The sequence below is a fragment of the Lingula anatina genome, chromosome 4, assembly GCF_051362555.1.
Source record: "Lingula anatina isolate TDL-2025a chromosome 4, LinAna3.0, whole genome shotgun sequence".
Classification (NCBI taxonomy): Eukaryota; Metazoa; Brachiopoda; class Lingulata; order Lingulida; family Lingulidae; genus Lingula; species Lingula anatina.
The window spans coordinates 19210927-19232341 of NC_141770.1; the positions used below are offsets into that span (position 1 = coordinate 19210927).

The following is a 21415-nucleotide window of genomic DNA, read 5'->3' on the forward strand; positions in this document are numbered from 1 at the left end:
GCTAGTATGCTTACATTACCAACATGACCTCGAGATCAGGTAAGGAAAAGTCGGTTTGTCGGTTGAAACCTGGTACTTACATATATTCAGCAAGCAAAAGTTTCCGCTTTCAATTTGCCTGTCCTTCCTTAAAAGAACTCAGCTAATGCATGTATGGTAAAGGGTATATATACATTTAGAGCTGGGAGGTGTGTGTAAAGTCGTGACATTCTTATCTTTCAGTAAAAACAACAGATGTGTTGTCGGTTCAGGGACCAGCTCCTTATTAATGTAACCATTACATTTTTTTTGTTTGAAAAAGAGCAATCTGGCACCAATTGTGAAGTAATAACAATTTTGTATGTGGATAGGAAAATATGTTGAATTACACATTTGACCAATACATAGAGGGTTATGGTAGTTGCAGTAGCTCGGATTTTATGTGAAACATTCATTTCAGTCTTAAACGCATGTTTGCACACTCCCTTCTTATTTACGTGGATATAAGCTGGGGTCCCACCTTTGAAATTTAAACCAATGAGAATAGAGGGAAATAGAAACAAAATAGGTTGGTCCGTATTCGATAACCCAGATATGATGTCCTTGAACAGATTATTTCACCCACGTTCGTAGAACCGTCATCTTTCCTTTTGTGGAATTAGTGCCTTGAAAAATAAACGCAATCTGGATTTGTTGCAGCTTCAGTGAAATGTTAGCTCTGTAATGAAAAACTTAATGGGAGAGCATTACCTTTGGAAGACTCTGGCATTCATCTCCAATCCATGCTTCCTTGAGCAGAATATATCCTTTCACATAGCAAAATGAAAAGTTGACCGCAATTAAATTCATGCACGTTTGCGGCAACAGTTTGCAAGATATCTAAACATTTGCAGAGGGAATTTTCCTAAAAAAGACAATAAATTACAAAATTTATAATTGTTTTGCAGAAGGAACCCAAACGGTAACAAATCTCAAATATATCTTTATTTGAAGATATATCGTGAAATTATGATAAAGCAATAATGAGCTGGTTGAATAAAAGTTGAATAATTATTTACCAAGAGTGTAGATATTGGATGTGTAATCTCCACACATACATGTACTAGTGTTTTTTTCTTTATTCAAAATTTCTTTATAATGCATTCAATTTCCTAATTCAAAACATGATCCAATTGATGATACCCCCCCCCCCCACCCCACACACACACACACACACACACACTCTTCACGGGAGTTTATTCTCCGCTTTAGCTTTAATTTTCACCCAATCAGTGTACCGACGCAAAAAGGTGAAGGACACATCTCTGAGGTAATAACTAAGCGCATTATGACAACCTGGGTCCATTTCCTCAAACTATGTGTAGGCAGAGTCTATTTGTAGCAGTAGCACGTGCAAACGATACTTAAGTTACACAACATATATTTAACTGATCGGTCACACTTGCTTCAACTAATATCAATGTCAACGTATGAGAATAGAGGGGAATAGAAACAAAATTAGGGCTTTGCCAATGGTAGTTCAAAGTCACGCTATTAAAATGTCAATGTGTGAAAAATGACACACACACACACACACACACAGTATTCAATCAGCCTTAAAACCAAACAAGTTACATGTGCATCAACCGATTTCCTGATTTCCTTTTTGTTAACATTGACAGTGAATTAACGCATTGAAATTTCCAATATGGGAACAAATTTCAACAAAAACTGCAATTCAAGGACAAGAAGTCGATCAGGCTACCGCACACCCAGGCCGTATTTTTGTCCTATGAATCACAAGTAACATGGATAATCATGTAATATAATAGCTATAAAAAGAATGAAAAATAACATGATTTACCTTTCTTTCGGTGTTTATTAATAGTGTGCAAAATAGGTTATTTTGTCACACATGATGTAATTTTACGTGATGCTTAAATGCATAATTATCACCAAATTATACCAAAATAGTATATATAATAGTATATATAGTATATATATCATGGACATTCAGCAATGTAGTTAGCATTAGCTTCATACCCCTGGGAGTTCAAAGTTACACCTTGAAAATGTCAATATGCAAAAAAGTAAAAATTGACACACAAAAAAGAACCAGCATAACTTCAAAACATTCATTGCGATAAGGCTGTGACTTTAACATCAGTCCTGCAAGCTTGAAGACAATAGGCTTATCGATATTCCTGGAAATTTGCTATCTGTATTGCACATATTATAAGATATGCTAAAAACAACAAAATACAAGTACCACAGCCTATGCACAAAATGATCTCTTCAAGCTGCTTTTCGAGCTCGACCTGTATTTTAGTTACATTCAGCAGTTCTAACGTTTTGAAGACAAAAGATCAATTGATTTTTCGCTTAATGTGTTATCTTTATTGCATATATTTCAGGGGGGAGGGGGGTGACAAAAGTATTCAGGCCTACCCAACTACCAGACTCGGCACCGAATGATCCTGAATTTGAATTTTTATGATGTGAGATAATTAAAAACCCACAGAACCGACGAATATTTACAAAATATAGGTCGAATTTTCAAAACAGCAAATCACCATTTTCCAGAGGTTATACTATTTTACGTCTTTTCAGCACACATGCTTATGCAATAAAGACAAAAATGAGTTAAATTGGGGCAAACGTTACTGATCAGTAATATATATGTTGTGTATCTTTGGTATCGTTTGCAAGTGCAATTGCTACAAATAGATTCTGCCTACACAAAATTTGAGGAAATGGACCCAGTTATTACCCCAGACACGTGACCTTCACCTTTACACTGATTGGCTGAAAGTTTAAACTTAAGACATGAATACGTGCAACGTGTACAGTGACAAAAAGGGGGAAGGTATCATCGATTAATTTAGGTTTTTGTAGAAAATTTCGAAAATACATAGATATTTTGAATACAGAAAAAATAGGACCGGGAATGACACATCCAACATCTACACACAAAGGTAACGCTACCCCAATAAGAATTACATCAGTGTTAACACCTCGTGTCGCTGCCGTGAACCCAGATGAAGTCGTCTATTTTTCAAAGTACAAACAACACCAAAGGCAAGGTTACGGTTCTACGCAGTGTTTACGTTCGTGGGTGAAATAATCTGTTCAAGGACAAATTTGCGTTACCGGTATACAGACCAATTTATTTTCGTTTTATCACCCTCTTTTCTCATTGGTTTCTTAAGTGAGACCCCAGCTAATATCCACGGAAATGAGGAGGGACAGCTCAAAATGCGTTTAAGACTGAATTGAATACTTCACATAAGATCTGAGTTAACTAAAATAACCCTCCAAATTTTGCTTTGGTTCGACCAAATGCATACATATTAACCCATATTACCTGTTATTACTTCACAAATGATGCCATGTTTTTAAAGTACAATAAATTAAGGAAGGAACCGGTCCCCGAACAGACACCACATCTGTTATATTTTTATAGGAAGATAAGAGTGTCACGACTCAGCCACGCACGCACACACACCCCAGCTCTAAAAGTATATATACCCTCTACCACGCATGCATTGACGAGGTTCTTTTCAGAAAGGACAGTCAGATTTGAAACGAAAAGTTTTGCTTGCTGAATACATGTAAGTACCAGGTTTCATACGATCACTTTTCAACCGACTAAACGATTTTTCTCACCTAACCTCAAGGTAATGTTTGAGAAACGGCACTGCACCTGCACGTAATGTAAGCATTTGCGATGTCAAAATTGCACGGGAAATTGTGTACGATTTAATCTGACGGTGCGCGTGTCAAATATACCAGTAATCAAAGCTTAACATGTTTCTTTCACATCGACATTTTGCACGTAATTTGGCTGAAACTACTTCTTCACATAGATGTGCAAGGAAAGATTAAACCGTTTTTATAATTTTAATAATAATAATAATAATTATTATTATTATTATTATTATTATTATTATTATTATTATTATTATTATTAGATAAAGAGCTACCAGTGATTATATGGTAACAATTTTCTTTAGTGGATGTGGATTAAAATGACCAATTAATTCCATCAGTTCTTAAAGCTTGAAAGTACGGTTTCCCAAAGGCATTCAAAGATGGAAACTTATTAACTGAAATGGTTTACCAAAATTTAACAAATAAGTGAATGGATTAATTAAAGGCAAAACACAGTTTATGGCGTTAATTGTATATACACGTTTTACGTTTCAGTTGCTGTATACCCACGTACGACAATCTACAATGAAACGCCAATACCTTTTCCTGCTGGTGTGCCTGGTGATTTTTACAATGGGTAACACATGAATTCTGTGGTTTAAAAGTGTTAATTTTTTAATCTTTACGATTTTCAATTTAAATTATTCTACATTTATGTATTATATCGTATCAAAATGCAGTATTTTCAAGGCAATCATACACCCACAGCCAGTACAGTGTCCCTTTCTAAATGGATCACACTGAGAATAAAATTGGAGTCATTTGACTCTCTAGTCAGAGTCCAGCACCCCTTGACCCTCATGGAGTTAATTTGACTCCAATATAAGGGTCAAATTACCCCACTACCAGAGTCTTTAGACTCTCTTATCAGAGTCAATCAACCCCTGGCTCTCATGGAGTCAATCTGACTCTAAAATCAGAGTCAAATTACCGGGGGCCAGTGTCTGGGTGACTCTTTCACCGACTCTTTTCGCTTTGTTGGCCAAAGTTGATTTTATACATGAACAAGTGGTTTCTGTGTGTTTCTGCATGCAGAACTATTACTGGCCCAGGCTTTCAGTTGCCCACACCCTTTATGTGATATGTTGGTATACAGGTCAGCAGGTTTGGTTTCCAGGTTGAAGGTTTGACCCGCCAATGCATGTCACTGGGGAGGTATGCTCACTCATTGGTAAATTTGTGGTTTATATATGGCATGCTGTTTATTAACAGATTTACAAAGTGTTTGTTATTGGTCATTCAACAACATGTGCGACCGGATGGCCTTGTGGTTAGAGAGTCCGCCTCCGGAGCAAGAGGACTGGAGTTCAAGCCTGTCCGAGGACATTCCAGTCTTTAATGAAAGGGCACCCCCTGTCTCCCCGCTAATGTTAATGTTGTTTTTTTTCTTTTTCATAATGTGCCAAGGGGTCAAAAAATACCGTAATATGGGGTCATGGTGACTCTTTGGTAGAGAAAAATCAAGGGATGAAGGGATGTGTGAATGGAGTCAACTGTGACCCTCCTGTGGGGTCTGGGATGGCGTTACTCCATCGGAGCCAACTTGACTCCAATTGGACGTTATTTTAGGCACCATTGCTGGACTCCGATTTTATTCTCAGTGCACCCATCATGCTAGTAGGTTTTAATATACTTTCTTAACTACCGGTAAGTGTAGATAGCTTTGCACAACACCCAATGTACATAAAAGAAAAATAATTAATACATGTTAGCAATAGGCTAGAAATATTCCTCATTCAAAAATCCTTGCAAATTGTGCTGCATAAAAAGAGAGATTATTTTATTATTTTAGATGCTGTCTGTGCATCGCCTATTTTGGATAATGTTAGTCGTGACCGACGTTACACCTGCGATATTTTGTCGATCTTTGGAAGTGGAGCTGCTACTGCAGCTTGTGCCCTCCACTGCAAGGGCCATGGCTATAGAACTGGCTATTGTGAAAAGAGTACTTGCAAATGCACACATTAAATGTAGGTTACAATTTTTAACTTACGAGCTGATGATAAATGGACCTAAAGGTTTTTTGGGATTAGTATTTTTATTATACCTTGAAAAGTTCTCTAAGCACAAAAAGTAGAACATATGCAAAAACTCATAAAGGCGTGCCTTTTGCTTACGACTTCGAAATAAGGTTTATATTTGTGAAAAAAAAAATTTATTATGTAATGAATGCTATCATCAGTTGAATTTGTATCTAGGTATTGTTTGTTAACAAAGATAGGCTAATAAAGATATGATATGATATGATAATTTCCAATCTATATTTTTTGTTTCAGCTGATGAAGATGTCCACCTGAAGAGAATGCAGCTTTGCAGTAAAATAACGGATTATATCGCGTTTATTTGAAAATGAATGAATAAAATGTTGCCGTTTCATATAACGTTTTGAGACTTTTGATTAAAATATTGAGCCCCTCGGTGATTATATTCCATTTTGCGATATTACATGTTATCTAATTTGAAAAATATTTAAGCGTTTTGAACAGGTTGACTGAGGTCCCTCGAAAAGCACAAAACCATTTATCAATAAAAGGGCATAGAATTTTTTAAATGAGCGACAAGTGTCCAAGCTTCCTATCAATTTTCTTAGTCAAATTGACATGTTATTTGTATTTTGACTAAGACAAAAAGCAATTTTGTCTTAGGTAACACCCCCTCCCTTCCAAAATGGAGTCTACGTGTTTGCGAGTCGGTATGTTCAAGCCTTTCTTACACCATATTTATGGCGGTATAACTGGGATGGAAATGAAACGTGTGGGGCATGACGATTTCCAGCAATATCATTGGTCTTTATCAGTAGAGAGCTAAAAAGAAAAGAACCCTAATTATGTTAAAACAACGTGACTTAACAGAAACGAGCCAATCACAAAATACCTGCCCATAACACATGAAAAAGGTATACAGAGAAATTTTATAAGATTTTCGCGTTCTGGCGTGCCGTGAGACCGAGTTTGCTGTCAGTACACGATTTTTACACATGCTTTTTGAATTTTCTTTCTACGACGAAAACGTGTTAATGTTTGCTTTTTTTTTTATTAAAGCCAAGTATTACAAGCGCGATGGGGGTTATGTTGTTTTGATTGTTACGTCTTAGTTTTGACATACAAATCAGATTGTTATGGCTTTGTAAAATCGGATATTAGCCACGTGGTTTTGGCTCACATTTATCCCAACTTTAACTCGCAAGTTTACAATATTTTAACTCGAAAATGATGAATTGACAACCGATTTTTTAAAATAAAAACTAGTCTTGATATGGCGCACAAATGTATAAAAGAACTTCAGTGTAATAACTGGTCTCTTAGTAAAGAATATTATCAGCAGTTTTACAAGTTAATAATAGCAGGCCCGTAGCCAGGGGGGGACCGGGGGGTTCGAAAGAACCGCCCCTTTTCCTGGGAAAAGGTCCACTCTGGGTAAAATTTGATCTTGGTACGTGATGTTTTATGGAAAAATGTCCACTTTTTCAGAAAACGAACCCCCCTTTTGAAATTGCTGGCTACGGGCCTGAATAGTAACAGCCTGTTTTAATCAATAGTTAAAATAAGTTAATTTGAACTTCGATATCGTATATTATATTAATTTTTGCACTCCGATATTTAAGTGTCCATCGTGTCGCCCTCGTTGAGGATAACTCAGCTGATTGCACACCTCAGGTAGATGTTCCACTCACATTGTTAGCCTATCTTTCTCTGTTACTGGGATGTTATTTCAATATTGTTGAGATTTCTTTTCAAAATCTCAATTATTTAGCATCATAAAAATTCAAATTTTTCTTGAATTTAAAAATGTCTGATTATTATATAGTCCTTCAAACATTTCAAAATCTGAACAAAAATTTGATCTAGGTGCCAGTTACGATGACATTTCTCAAGTTGTGACCGCTAGAGGGGTCCATTCAAATGTTAACTGAGGAAGTCTACCTGTACATGTAAAAGCATTTAAAACAATGCCAGGTAACCAACCCCGCAGCAGCGGTTAAAATTATCGGTATCTCGGTTCCTTTCCTTCTAACGACAAAGTGTTTAGGGTGACAGAGCAGGATCCCAGAGGGTTCAGCATTCCCGAAAAGAACACCAATTTTCTTGTACTTTGCAATGACCTAGTTTTTTACCTATGTATGAAAATGGCAGTCTGTCGTATTTCCAGTGGTGGGTGTGGTCAGGGGGGGTCCAAAACATAGGCCCCTCAAATCAAACTAGCAGGACTTTTTAGGGGAACCCTTAGCAACCTATGGGGGGGGGTCTTTCAGCATGGTCTCAGGTATATTAAATAGATACTGACAGAGAAATTGAGTGGTAGGGTGTGGCCGGCAGACCCTGATTTATATGGGGTGGAAATCCGGCTAGCATGACCTAAAAGTTAACACTAAAAATAACTGGAAAATGTTCCTTAGAGTCCCAGGAAAGTTGAATGACCATCGACGGACAATTTAAGTGATGGGTAGTGCCCGTGGTGAGAGGTTTGTGCTGTTACAAAAAAGTACAGTCCCTTGGAGCAGGAGCATAAGACCCTTGGCTCAGCAAGCGGTACATTTAAGTGGTTAGTTCACTCTTAATAGTCATTTATATTATAGGGAGCCCCAGCGTTCGACGCGGCCAATTGCAGAACTGATTAACTGAACTAAACAAAAGGGGGTGGACTTGTGTAGAAAATGTGGAAGAGAATAAAATCTCCTTAATAGCATAAATAGAATAAAATCTCCGTAATAGCATGTCAGAGGCTGCTTAAGAGGACCGGCCAGTTTAGTTTACCGTTAGATGTGCAAAGAACCATAGGGTTTCAACGGAAAAACAGGAAATGATACAGTTGACCACGAACGCTTTATAACCGTAATCATGGGAATTAAAACAAGTTCAGTTTAAAAATTGAAAATAGATGCCCGGCCTGACCTGTCTGTCCTAGGATTTGGTGAGTGATGAGATTACTGGGAATTCTATATTCCTGGAAAAATAACATTTTAATTTGACTCGTTTGTGAGTGATTTTACCACGGTTTTTCCGATGTATACAATTATATAAAATATGCCCAGCCTGACCTGACCTGTCTGTCCTAGGATTTGATGAGTGATGAGATGGAAGATTACTGGGAATTCTATATTCCTGGAAAAATAACATTTGAATTTGACTTATTTGTGAGGGATTTTACCACGGGGTTTCTGATGTATACAATTATATATAAAATATGCCCAGCCTGACCTGACCTGTCCTGACCTGACCTGACCTGACCTGTCTGTCCTAGGATTTGATGAATGATGAGATGGAAGATTACTGGGAATTCTATATTCCTGGAAAAATAACATTTGAATTTGACTCATTTGTGAGTGATTTTACCACGGGGTTTCTGATGTATACAATTATATATAAAATCTATGTTTTGCCAGACTTTTTGTACAAGTAAATTAAATAATAAATATCATAAAAGGAAATTATTCTAAATGTTTCAGGAGGGGTGTGGTGCGAAAGAAAAGAAAATATATCTACGCTTTGCTCGACGAATTAGACAGAAAGTAGAAGGTGATGGCTTGCATTTGTTTCCTTGCACTTTGAATAATTTCTTTTTTGGGGGGGGGGGGGGGAGGAGGGGGGAATAGGAGTTTACCCCTTGTGTCTCACTTTCAAAACCAGCCGATCTGCCATTCAGTTAAAATTCACCTTGATGAAGTTGAGATATACAAAACCTACTTGTACGTGATTTCATGATATATCATTGAAAGTGAGTCGTATTTTCGTGTACTGTTTTCTTCTTTGTGTAGATCATCCTTCCCCTTTTGGAGCCTCAGTGCAACTAAATGTAATATGAATGAAAGGGAGAGAAGTTTTATGAGGGAATGGACAAAAATTAATACAGTTTTGTGCATTACCAAATACCCCTTATATTATTTGAGAGGAGAGTGACCAAGACCATGGGTGTCAGGGGTGTGTAGGCCTACTATGTGAGGCTTCTATGAGACTTTCATAGCACTCATTGCTCACCGTTATAAACAAACAATGGCTTTGCCTGAGATAAATGCTCATGTGCAAAATGTATTAGCCGTACTCTGTATATTGAAATGTTATGACAGGGTGCCCTTTACTTTTTTACTCGAAGTATGGCGCTACACCTGTCCTTTGAAATTTTTATGCCCCACAAGGGTGATGTGAAAAGTTACCGATGATGATATTTATTCCATGAATATCGTTATAATCTATATCGGGATAAAGGCCTATTTGTTAAATACTAATGGGCGCAAAAGAAATTCCATTCTTACGAAAAATTGCAAACTTTATGCTTTTTTATGGTTAAAACCACTAAAATGAAGAAAAAAATGAATTCTGAAGGATTTGGTTCCTTTCACGGCATTTTATGCCATTTCTGTTTATGATTATAGATTAATGGGAGAATCATTTACATTTACATTCATTTACATCTATTTGTATTGTAATATTCAATGAGCACAGATCTTATAGGCCTACTAGTAACGTTGTATGAAAGTTGAGGGCCTTTAAACGTAACAAAAATGACAACCTACGCATTCCTCGGTAACTAATTATAAACTGAGAAGGACACACCAGTAAACATGTCGGTCATCAACCTGACCTCATAACCTAACTCACACCAAGCAGGTGAGGCAGATGTACGGCTACTCTCACATTTCATCTAGTCTCGATTTCTCGGAAATACGATGGAACAGATTTCAGGCTATTTCAAATGTGAGGTTGTTAACGCTGTTGGATTTGTTTTACTTAGTGACAACTTCGCATTTCTAATGAAGTTCTAATGAAGTTCGCCGATGACACAACCTAAGTCGGTCTGATCAAGAAGTTGTAGAGAGACAACTTCTTGGTCTGATACATAACAATGTTGAGACTTCGTATAGGCAGTCGGTGACAACTCAATTAATTGGTGTACAGACAATGACTTGATACTGAATGTGAGAAAAACAAAAGAAACGATTGTAGACTATATAAGTCCAATAGAAATTAACGGCAAAACTGTCAAACAGGTCTGTGAATATTAATCACTGGGTGTCCAACTGAACAATAGATCGACTAACCTGGAGTGAAAACACCATGAAATTATTGAAAAAGGCAAAACATCGAATTTACTTTTTAAGGAAATTGAAAGCTTTTACCAAGAATGTGTCTTTTTTTACGAACTTGTATAGGTGTGTTTTAGAAAGTATTTTAACTTATGCAGTAACTGTTTGGTATGGGCGTGCAACTGTAGAGGAGAAAAACCAACTGGAAAAGATTACATGGATTATTTAAACGGCAGGTACGTAATTGAAACGGATCTTATCCCTATTTATTCCATTTATCGATAGATTTTTTAAAAATTTTCATCCAGTAACTCAAGTTTTTTAGTTTTTAAGTGTTGAAAGCGACTTTTATCTAGCTTTTATCCTTCAGCAGTAACTCTTTTTAACACCAATACCTAATTTTATTTTAATACATTTAAATAGTTTTATTCAACAATGGCGCTGTTACAGGGCAGAAAATTCCCAATTTTTAACATTTGTATTTTATTGGTTTAATAAATTATTATATATCTATTAAATAAATTATTATCTAAAAAGTATGCACCAGAATGCATCCTCTACCAGGGCCACGGAGAGTATTTGTTCACTAGATATTTCTGAGCTGTTCGACCAGAATCGTTGATAAATTAAGGACATCATCACTCAAGTGACCTCTTGGCTGTTGTTTAAATTTTAATCTTTTTCTAAGAAACATGGGCAGTAAGAATTTTCCCAGAGCCGCAACAAAGAAATCGTGATGCACCTTGTTTATACAATCAGATAGTATAATCAGAAACTTTTCAAACAGTCACGACACAAGTGCTATATAAGACAGATAAGTTTGCTTGTTTTCCATCACTATTGTTCAGCGATAGAGATTCCCACCTTCAGCTACTATAGCGCCGGACGTTCCTCGAAGGTGAGAGATTTTCTTCGTGTTCGTATCGTAATACTTTTATCGGGCGTTTAAAACTTTACACATGTAGTTGTTCATATATACAAGGGTTTGCATGCACTCCAGAATTAATACGTTACACGTTAAAGCCGTCAGTGACAAATTCGTCTCAGTTGTTGTCACAAATATTACGTGACTCCACTTTCAGTAGCTGAATGAAGCGCTGATGAAATGTTTCTGAAACTTTGGCGTCGAATTTTGTCGTTAAATTTAATTTTGATAACGTTAGACTGTTTTTCCTTTAATGTTCACTATCAACTCATTCTTAGACATTTATTTAAAACACTTTATCTCACCGGTATAATGCGATCTAGAAAAATGTTTACCCGATTGGTAATAAAAAAGGTTTTAAGCGTGACATATCCAATTCAGATTACAAGTTTAGCTTTATTTATTTTATGAGAATAATTTGTTATACTGTAAAGAATGTCTTTGTACGGCTTAAATGTAATTTTTGTAATTTTAAGTATTATAAGTACAGTTTATATCCTAATCAAGATGCTGGGAAAATTGCGTTCTATTAACCCGTCTTCGAGTTCTGAATCTTAGCTTTTACCTTTACCAGGGAAACGTAGGAGCCCCCAATTCCACTATAGGGGAGACCGGGGTTAGTTGGCCCAGTTAGACACTTTTGGCCTTGTAGAACCAACTAGGAATGAGTAAGAGTAACAAAACCGGTTTCAAAGTAAGCCCCATGAACTAAGCTACGTATGCAACGTCATTATTTTTCAAATATGCTGCCAGTTGGCTCACAATTTGACAAAAATCGCAGTTGACGTCAGGGGGGCCAACTTGCCCCGAAACGGGGCAAGTTGGCCGTCCAACACTTCCTTAGCATTTAAGGCTACGGTCACTTTGCAAGAGCATGTGGTCAATTTTTTTTTACCTCGTAGTTACTTTTTCATAAATTGACGGGGGGCCAACTTACCCCGGGGTCCAACTAGCCCCGGTCTCCCCTCATCTAACACGTAAGACGGACACTTTGCATACTGTATAATGGGATTGCATGTAATTTTGACATGCAGGAGAAAGGAGAGAGTAAATCATTAATGTTTTGTTCAATCAAAGCGCCACCAGTCATATTATAGAAACTACATGTATTTCTTTGTTGGATGCACTGTGAGTGGAGCAGTTGCTGACAATGACCAATTAACGCCCTCAGTTCCTAAAGCTTGGCACCATGGTATCCCAAATTGCATGCAAAGCTGGAAACTTTCACACATTGAAATGATTTACGGAAATGTAAGGAAGAAATGAATGGATTTATTAAAGGTAAAATCAGTTTAGGGCGTTAATTGCATATACACGTATTACGTTACAGTTGCTGTATACCCACGTGCGACAATTTACAATGAAACGCCAATACCTTTTCCTGCTGGTGTGCCTGGTGATTTTTACAATGGGTAACACATGGTTTCTGTGGTTTTAAAATGTTTATTTTTTTTATTTTACGCTTGTCAATTTAGATTATTCTACATTTATATATCATATCGTTTTAAAAGGCAGTATTTTCAAGACCATCGTATACCCAAAGCCAGTTTCCATTTCTAAATGGAGTACCCTTCATGCTAGTAGGTTTTAATATACTTTCTAAACTACCGGTAGTTGAAGATTGCTTTGCACAACACTCACTATTCGTAAAGGAAGAGTAATTTGTAGATGTAAGCAATAAGCTTGAAATGTTCAACGTCCATGCAAATATCGCTGCGCAAACGAGACATATTATTTTATTCTAGATGCTGTCTGTGCATTGCCTGTGTCGGATGACGTTAGTCGTGTTAAACGTTTCACCTGCGACTTTATAGCGTACTTTGGAAGTGGAGCTGCTACCGTTGCTTGTGCGATCCACTGCAAGGGCCATGGCAAAAGGACTGGCTATTGTGAAAGGAGTACTTGCATTTGCACTAATTAAATGTAGGTTACATTTTCTTATCTTACGAGCTGATGATAAATGGACCTAAGGGTTTCTTGGGCTTAGTATCTTTATTATACCTTGCAAAGTTCTCTAAGCACAAAAAGTAGAGCATATATTACGCAGACCTCATAAAGGAGTACGTTTTGCTTACGGTTTCGAAATAAGGTTTGTTTTCGTGAAAAAATCTTATATCATGTAATGAATGATATCTTCAGTTGAATTTATATCTAGGTATTCTTTGTTAACAAAGATAATAAAGTCTCCCAGTTAATTTTGTTGTCCTCATTATTTTTGATATGATAAATTCCAATCTATGTTTTTTTCAGCTGAAGAAGATATCCATTCGAAGAGAATGCAGCTCTGCGGCAAAATAACGGATTATATCGCATGTATTTGAAATTGAATGAATAAAATGTTGCCGTTGCATATAACGTTTTGAGATATTTGATTAAGACTATTCAGCCCCTCAGTGATTATTTTATATTTTCTGATATAGCATGTTATCTTAATTAAAAGACAATTCAGCGTTTTCAACAGGTTGATTGGATGTCCCTCGAAAAGCACAAAACCATTGATTGGTATACGGACATAAAAAAAATTAAAGTGCGTGACAAGTTTCCAAGCTTCCTATCAATCTCTAGCGGTCAGATCGACATGTTGCCGATATTTTGACTAAGGCATAAAGCATTTTGTCTTAGTTAACACCCCCTCCCTTTTCAAATGGAGTCTACGTATTTGCGAGTCGGTGTGTTCAAGCCTTTCTTACACCATATTTATGGCGGTACAACTGCGATGGAAATGAAACGTGTGGGGGCGTGACGATTTCCAGCAATATCATTGGTCCTTATCAGTAGAGAGCTAAAAACAAAAGAACCCTAATTATGTTAAAACAACATGACTTAACAGAAACGAGCCAATCACAAAATACCTGCCCATAACACATGAAATAGGTATACAGAGAGATTTTATAAGATTTTCGCGTGCTGGCGTGCTGTGAGAACGAGTTTGCTGACAGTACACGAATTTTACACATGATTTTTGAGTTTATTTTCTACGTCGAAAACATGTTAGTCTTGGCTTTTTTTTCCATTAAACCCAAGTATTACAAGCGCGATGGAGGCTATGTTGTTTTCATTGTTACGACATGTTTTTGACATACAAATCAGATTGTTATGGGGCTTTGTAAAATTGGATATTAGCCACGTGGTTTTGGCTCACATTTATGCCAGCTTTTATTCACAAGTTTACAATATGTTAACTCGAAAATGGTGAATTGACAGCTGATTTTTTTAAAATGAAAACTAGTCTTGATATGGTGCACGAATGTATAACAGAACTTCAGTGTAATAACTGGTCTCTGAGTAATAGTCTCTTAGAATATCATCAGCAGTTTTACAAGTTAATAATAATAACAGCCTGTTTTAATCAATAATTCAAATTTTTCTTAAATTTAAAAATGTCAGATTATAATATTGTCCTTCAAACATTTCAAAATCTGAACGAAAATTACGATGACATATCTCAAGTTGTGTCAGCTAGAGAGGGGTCCATTCAAATGTTCACTGAGGAAGTCTACGTGTACATGTAAAAGCATTTAAAACAATGCCAGGCAACCAACCCCGCAGCAGCGGTTTAAATTATCGGTATCTCGGTTCTTTTCTACGGTGGCTCTAACGAAAAAGTGTTTTAGGTGATATTCACAAAATACTCGTGGCAGTTTTATCTTTGCCATTTACTCCTCATTGCAATTACTACTATCAATTAAAATGAGAAAACAATAAAATGACGGCACATTTTTATTAATAAAGTTTCCAGGTGCATTTACCTGAGCGTTTAAAGTTGGGGATAGAGCGACACATTTTGTTGTAAAGCAAATGACTTACACTTCCACTAATTACAGATAATAATTAAAACGGAATCAAACGAGTAAAAGGATAGGGAGTTACTGAGTGTAAGTTAAGTTTCATCAAGAGTCAACAAGTGTAGAACATGTTTTTAGTGTCATAAAAAGATGGAAAAGGAACGGGAGAAAAGTCTGATAAATCAGGAGATTCTTAGTCTGAATCGGGAGGTCGGAAATATAGTCCAAAATCGGGGGACCCCCGACGAGATCGGGATTGTTAACGTGTGTGAATTTCTTGAGATTTGAAGACGTTGGTATCAAATATAACGATAGGCTAACCAATCAATAATACCCGACGGCAGTTTTTTTTTCTGGTTTCCTTTTTATGATATCTTTTATGATATCACCTGTGCCTGTCGTCGTCACTCTCGAAGATAACACGATAAGTACAAACCGTTTGACATAATGTCTCTAAACCCACAGAACCGATGAATATTTATAAAATACAGGTCGAATTTTCAAAACAGCGAATCACCACTTTCCAGAGGTTATGCTATTTTTTCGTATTTTCAGCACACGTTTATGCACAAATTGGCGCAAAGTTACCGATCAGTATTTTATATATTTTTATTGTTTTTTTTTTTTTTTTTTTTTTGGTATGCAAGTACAATGGCTGCAAATACATTTTACCTACACAAAATTTGAGGAAATGAACCCAGGTTATCATTCTGCGCTTAGTTATTACCCCAGACACGTGACCACCACCTTTACACTGATTGGCCGAAAGTTTAAACCTTTAAGACGTGAATACGTGCAACTTGTCCGAGAACTGTGATAAGGGGGTAGAGGTGGCCCCTCGGACTATTTGTCCCCTATTCTGAATTAGGCCTATTACATTTTCAAATATATCACAACTGGTATTGCGTACAGTCATTTTGAAGGTACATGTAGATGTATCCATCGTAGCCACATAGTGTTCTTGTTACAGTTTTGTTAACTAAAAGCTTAATGCAAACTAAAAAAACTATTGTACCAGTAGATGAAAGTCAGATAATGATTATAGTGGGTCGAAACATTTCATTTGCTCTTTCTTTTTTGAGCCTGCATACGGTTATGCTGAAAAGGACTCACGTCCGACATCATTAACACTCGTACAGACAACCGCTTCCTGAAAAAAGATGCATTTGTTTAAGGTAGCCGATCTATAATATCACAACATATAGGAAAACTTGCTTGATTGCTGAGCACCTTTGGTAAGTGCAACTGCCTTATGCTTTGAGAGAACAATTGTATAAAATCTGTAAACAATTAATGAAAAATGTGAATAATATTCTTCTTATTTAGAGGTTGTTTTGTAAGGTCTTAACTTTTGTTTCAAAGCTGCTTAGTATAGCATATGGTTTTTCTTATAATTTAAAGCGTGGACTAACATGAGTGTTAAGGCTATTGTCACCCTTCACCCAAAACTCCTTATTTACTGCCTTACATGCATTCTTTTGGGTAAGAAATATATCTTTAGTGATCAGTGACTAAATTAAGTAACTTTTACACATATGTCATCTTACGGGTGACGTCATAATTGCGATTTTGGGTTAAAAACTGAAAAATCGGTTTCTCAAAATTCTCTTTTACCTAAGCACCCAAGATCACCATTTCAACGCCGATTTATTGACACCATTTATTACTCCAAAACCCTGCAGCGATTTTTCTTAAAAGTCTTACATGTTATCGTTGATAAAGCAAATAATACCTTTGTTTAATGAAAATCTATAATTACGGGCTCATAACTCATAACAAAAGCATTCTAACCAAAACGCTGGCACGGGATTGTAGCTCATACTCTTGCAGTCCACCATGGCAATTTTTGTGATAAAATCTTGTTCAGGGATGAAGTTAGACTCCATACCGATTTCTTATCTCGCCTCAAAATAGAAAGGTGTTAAACAGACGATTAAATTTTTGAGTTGCCTATGCTTGTACAATCCAACGAAAAAATATAAACGCCGATATTTTATATTATTATTTATTCAGAAGGGTGCTTTTACAAAAGTTCTACAGTAAATTGTTCAAAAATTTCAAACTTAATGTTCCTCAAGTAAGTGAGCATCTATCATGAAATATTATGGAATAAATGAATCCCTTATCTGGATCTTTTGTATCAAAATTGTATTTCTAATATTTCAGCTGCCAGTATTTAAGTAATTATGTCTTATTAAATGCTCTTATGCAATGCGTGCTTATAACATCAAATCTACGACGTTAAAGCTAGAAAACGACCCAGCACAAATTGAGAAACTCAGTAGAAGATAATATCCGCTGACAGAAACGATGCATTCTACGATAAAAGGACATTTTGAAAGTCTTTGAGAGCAAACTCTTTATGCCTCAGTCTTTTTTCTATATTGAATCAGATAGATATCCTTCATAGAAAATGACCATTTCCCGGACCTTTGGTTATGTTAACAAAGGCTAATATATGATCTGGTTTTATAATGAGTGGACAACCCACTGCAATGAAAGAAACACGACATATGATTATATTCATTTATCTAAGCAATGCATTTGAAAAAAATTAAATTGAGAGAGTGAATGTTCTGCTTCATCCATATAATGACATCATGGGGGAGAAAATAAATCAAGTGCAACTCCGGATCGTTGCATTACTATCTCATAAGTCCAGAATCAGACTTATTTTCCAGTTGTGACATAAGAAAGTGTGTCAGATCTAAGTCTTTTTGCCTTGGTCATTTTTTTCTGTACTGCATAATAAAGTTTAACTGGGGAAAATTCAGGTTACGTTGGATCCTTTACATATCAAGCGGTATGCTTTACCCAAATAAGCTATACCGATACAGTTTGACAGGTGATAAACAGGGGCGTAACCAGACCTGCAAAATTTGTACGCACAGATTTAAAAAAAATTACAAGCACGTACAGCAAAATGTAGACTAACGCAAAACATAAAGGACTGCGTAATCACAGCAAATGTACCTCATATAGTAGCTTAATTCCCATTGATAATAAAATCATCATTTAAGTCAAAAATATTCTCGCGATTTAACAAATATTCTAATTTACCCAGAACGGTATATTTATTTAAAAGGAGGCTAATGTAAATATAGTTTTATAATTTGTTTGTGAAAATTGCTCATGTCACCCTGTTAGTTTGGAGGTCTAAGCTGGATCAAGTCCATGTTAATATTCCTATGAAGCTGTGCAGGAAAAATTCTTCCTTTGTTTCTCTAGCTCCTCCATAAACCTGGTGTTCAGATTTTATCTAGTACCCCCAGGTCTGCGGAAGCTGCTCTTTGAAACTAACGCACAGGTAGATTTTTACCTGAGATAAATATCGCCTGTGAGAGTGCGTTCGATACTCGCTACAGGAGAATTGAATGCCATTTAACCCTCTAATTAAGAGGTAAAGGAAGTTCCAGTTAGATGGATGATTAAGATAGGACTTGTAAAGGTAATGGGCATTGTTTACCTCAGTTTAATAAAAGTATGCAAGACGGAATGTCTGCGGTTTAATAAAATTAATTGAATTTCACAAATAACATGAACCTCATATGCAATAATCAACAGTACCCTTAACTCATTCAAATGCAGTGTTTTATACAACTTGGGATAACCATAATTAAATGCTTGTTAAAGAATTCACTAGACGGGAAATGGTTTTACACAGCTTCACGAGGATTTAGACCTCTCGGGAAAGAGATCTGAATGAGTATAAACTTTTATCAGAAGCCAGAGAAGTCATCTTACAGGTAGACAATGCAGCTCAGTTTGACAGCTAAGCACGCTCTGTTCTCCGGTGGCACGATTGTCGTCATCGGACCACGTGACCACGTAGCTCATTAACTCCCAGGCGTAGGGACGTTTTTTAAAGCCAAAAATTTACAAAATGAGCTATTAATTTGATTAATTGGATAAAGATATCGTTAGTGGGGCATGTTTTCTGAAGAATATGTTCCGTTGAGGCCATTCTGACGGTATGACGCAAATCCTTTAAGTTCCAGATCTGTGGCTCCAATGGAAGGACTTTTAACTGAAGAGAAAGAAAATACAATTGCCGACGCAGATGCAAACTTTCTAAAGTATACCGTATTATTATGCAAAAGGTAATTTGCTAAGTCCCACGAGCGCCCTCATTCGTTCTCGTCTCGTGACATCCCGATTCAGGGGCCAGGTCGTTATAGTGATGGACTGACGTGCCTCATCCGGGACTCGAACCCGTGACTTTGCGTTACCAAGGTTGAAGACGCTTTGGATGTCTCATTTGCATCCCTGCACGCTACCGACTGCTCCGTGACTGACCCGTCCACCCACCGTACGTGCGAGTTTCCTCTTATAGTAATCAATCGCAATTTCTAAAAATTAACTCTGGCGAAAAAAATGACACAGCAGCTGCTGTGACTCGAACCAGCGTCCGGGTGGGAGCTGTTTGCAAGACAGCAGAGTTACCACGCAGCCACGACAGCTCCGTTGATACCCAGTGATCAGATGGAAACTTTCAACCTCGTCACGGAGAGCGCCAGATTGGAAGTACATGTGTAGACCTGCTGTCCCAATCCATAATCTGGGTGCCGCATTTCAGACCACTCAACCCCAGTCCCCGACATGAACGGTAAAGTTCATGGTGTACACGAAGTCGTGTTTGACAACCCGACTCGGAGCTCGAACTTGGTTTTATACTAAGATTGATTTTGGCTTTACCCATGATATTCAAGAGTACAGTGGGATCAGAGGCGGTTCACAAAAGGCGGGGTTTACTTTTAGCGAGACCATAAGAGGAGAGAATAAATTAAAAAAAAAAAAAAAACACATCCAAGTGTTCAATTACTGGTGCGATTGCAGTCAAGGGAATTTTGAATAAAACACATTTGGCAAATACTTCCGCCGAGGAGATATCGTTTTTCTACCGAACACGGTTAACAGGTGGTATGACGTGCTGTTATGCCGGAAAAGCTACAGAATCAAAACAAGTTGGGTCGTGTTCATTGCTAGTGATGCTTTTTACGTTCCTTGTAAGATGAATTTGGATGTTTTTATTTTCTTTTGGTTTTGCACTGAGATAACGTTCGGTTTCACCTTTGACGTTGTAGAGCGCGATGACGTCCACAGCTGTTCACACCTCGGCGGTTTTAGTTTTGAGTAGTCTTTACACTTTCCAATGTCGACTGCGGACCTGCCCCGAGTACTTTATGAACATATGAACAGTCTTGAGAAGCAAGGCCCCAATATAGGAAAGGAGGGGCATAAAAAGACAAAACGTGTGCCTGATAAAAGGAGTAGAGGTGACGCGACTTTTGTAAAAAATCAAGTTTTCTCTCTGATAATCCCACCAAAAAGATATACATGTTGCACATTTTGATGAAATGCAAGCCGTACGGAGTTAGTTATAGCTCAATCTAAGTTCCAGATCTGTGGCACCAATATAAGGACTTTTAACTGAAGAGAAAGAAAATACAATCGCCGACGGAGATGCAAACTTTCTAAAGTATACCGTATTATTATGCAAAAGGTAATTTGCTAGATCCCACGAGCGCCCTAAATACTTACAACAAAACACCAAGCTAGCTCCATCTGATGATTGTTAAGGCCAGCTGTTTTTAAACTTTTGATTACTGGACCCAGTAAGACATGAATGGTAGTTCTAAGAATTAAGTCCTGGGTCCCATATGATTAGTGCAGGTTATGGTTAGTCGGAGTATTGGGGTTAGTATATGGGAGGGATGTCACCTGTACAAAGTAACGGGGAACGGACAACGGTCCCTAGCGAGCTACCATTCCTGTCACATATGAACCGTTGTCATGACATCAATATATGGCGTATGGGAAGAATTGTCCATACGCACACAAACGCAAGGGGTTTGCGAGACTAGGTGTGACAGAACCTTATCTGACAGATGACGTTTTAGTTTCGTTCGCTAGATTTACTCGTTCGTTTTAAACATTATTTAACGAAATCTGCAATGAGAACAATGCATCCTACTTAAACCCATTTTTTTTTTCTAGCAAAAAGCGAAGTCAATG

General features: G+C 37.1%; 1 long non-coding RNA gene across 2 annotated transcripts; it reads left to right on the plus strand.

Annotated features, from left to right (window-relative positions):
- Nucleotides 1-9323: 9323 nt before the first annotated feature.
- LOC106154230 (uncharacterized) lies at nt 9324-13970 on the plus strand. Of its 2 annotated transcripts, XR_015334152.1 has the most exons (5): nt 9324-10926; nt 11539-11588; nt 12946-13027; nt 13361-13538; nt 13866-13970. It is a non-coding gene; the product is annotated as an uncharacterized LOC106154230 (long non-coding RNA). The 2 variants fall into 2 exon arrangements; XR_015334151.1 differs by lacking the exon at nt 9324-10926 and having other exon boundaries at nt 11197-11588.
- Nucleotides 13971-21415: the final 7445 nt, after the last annotated feature.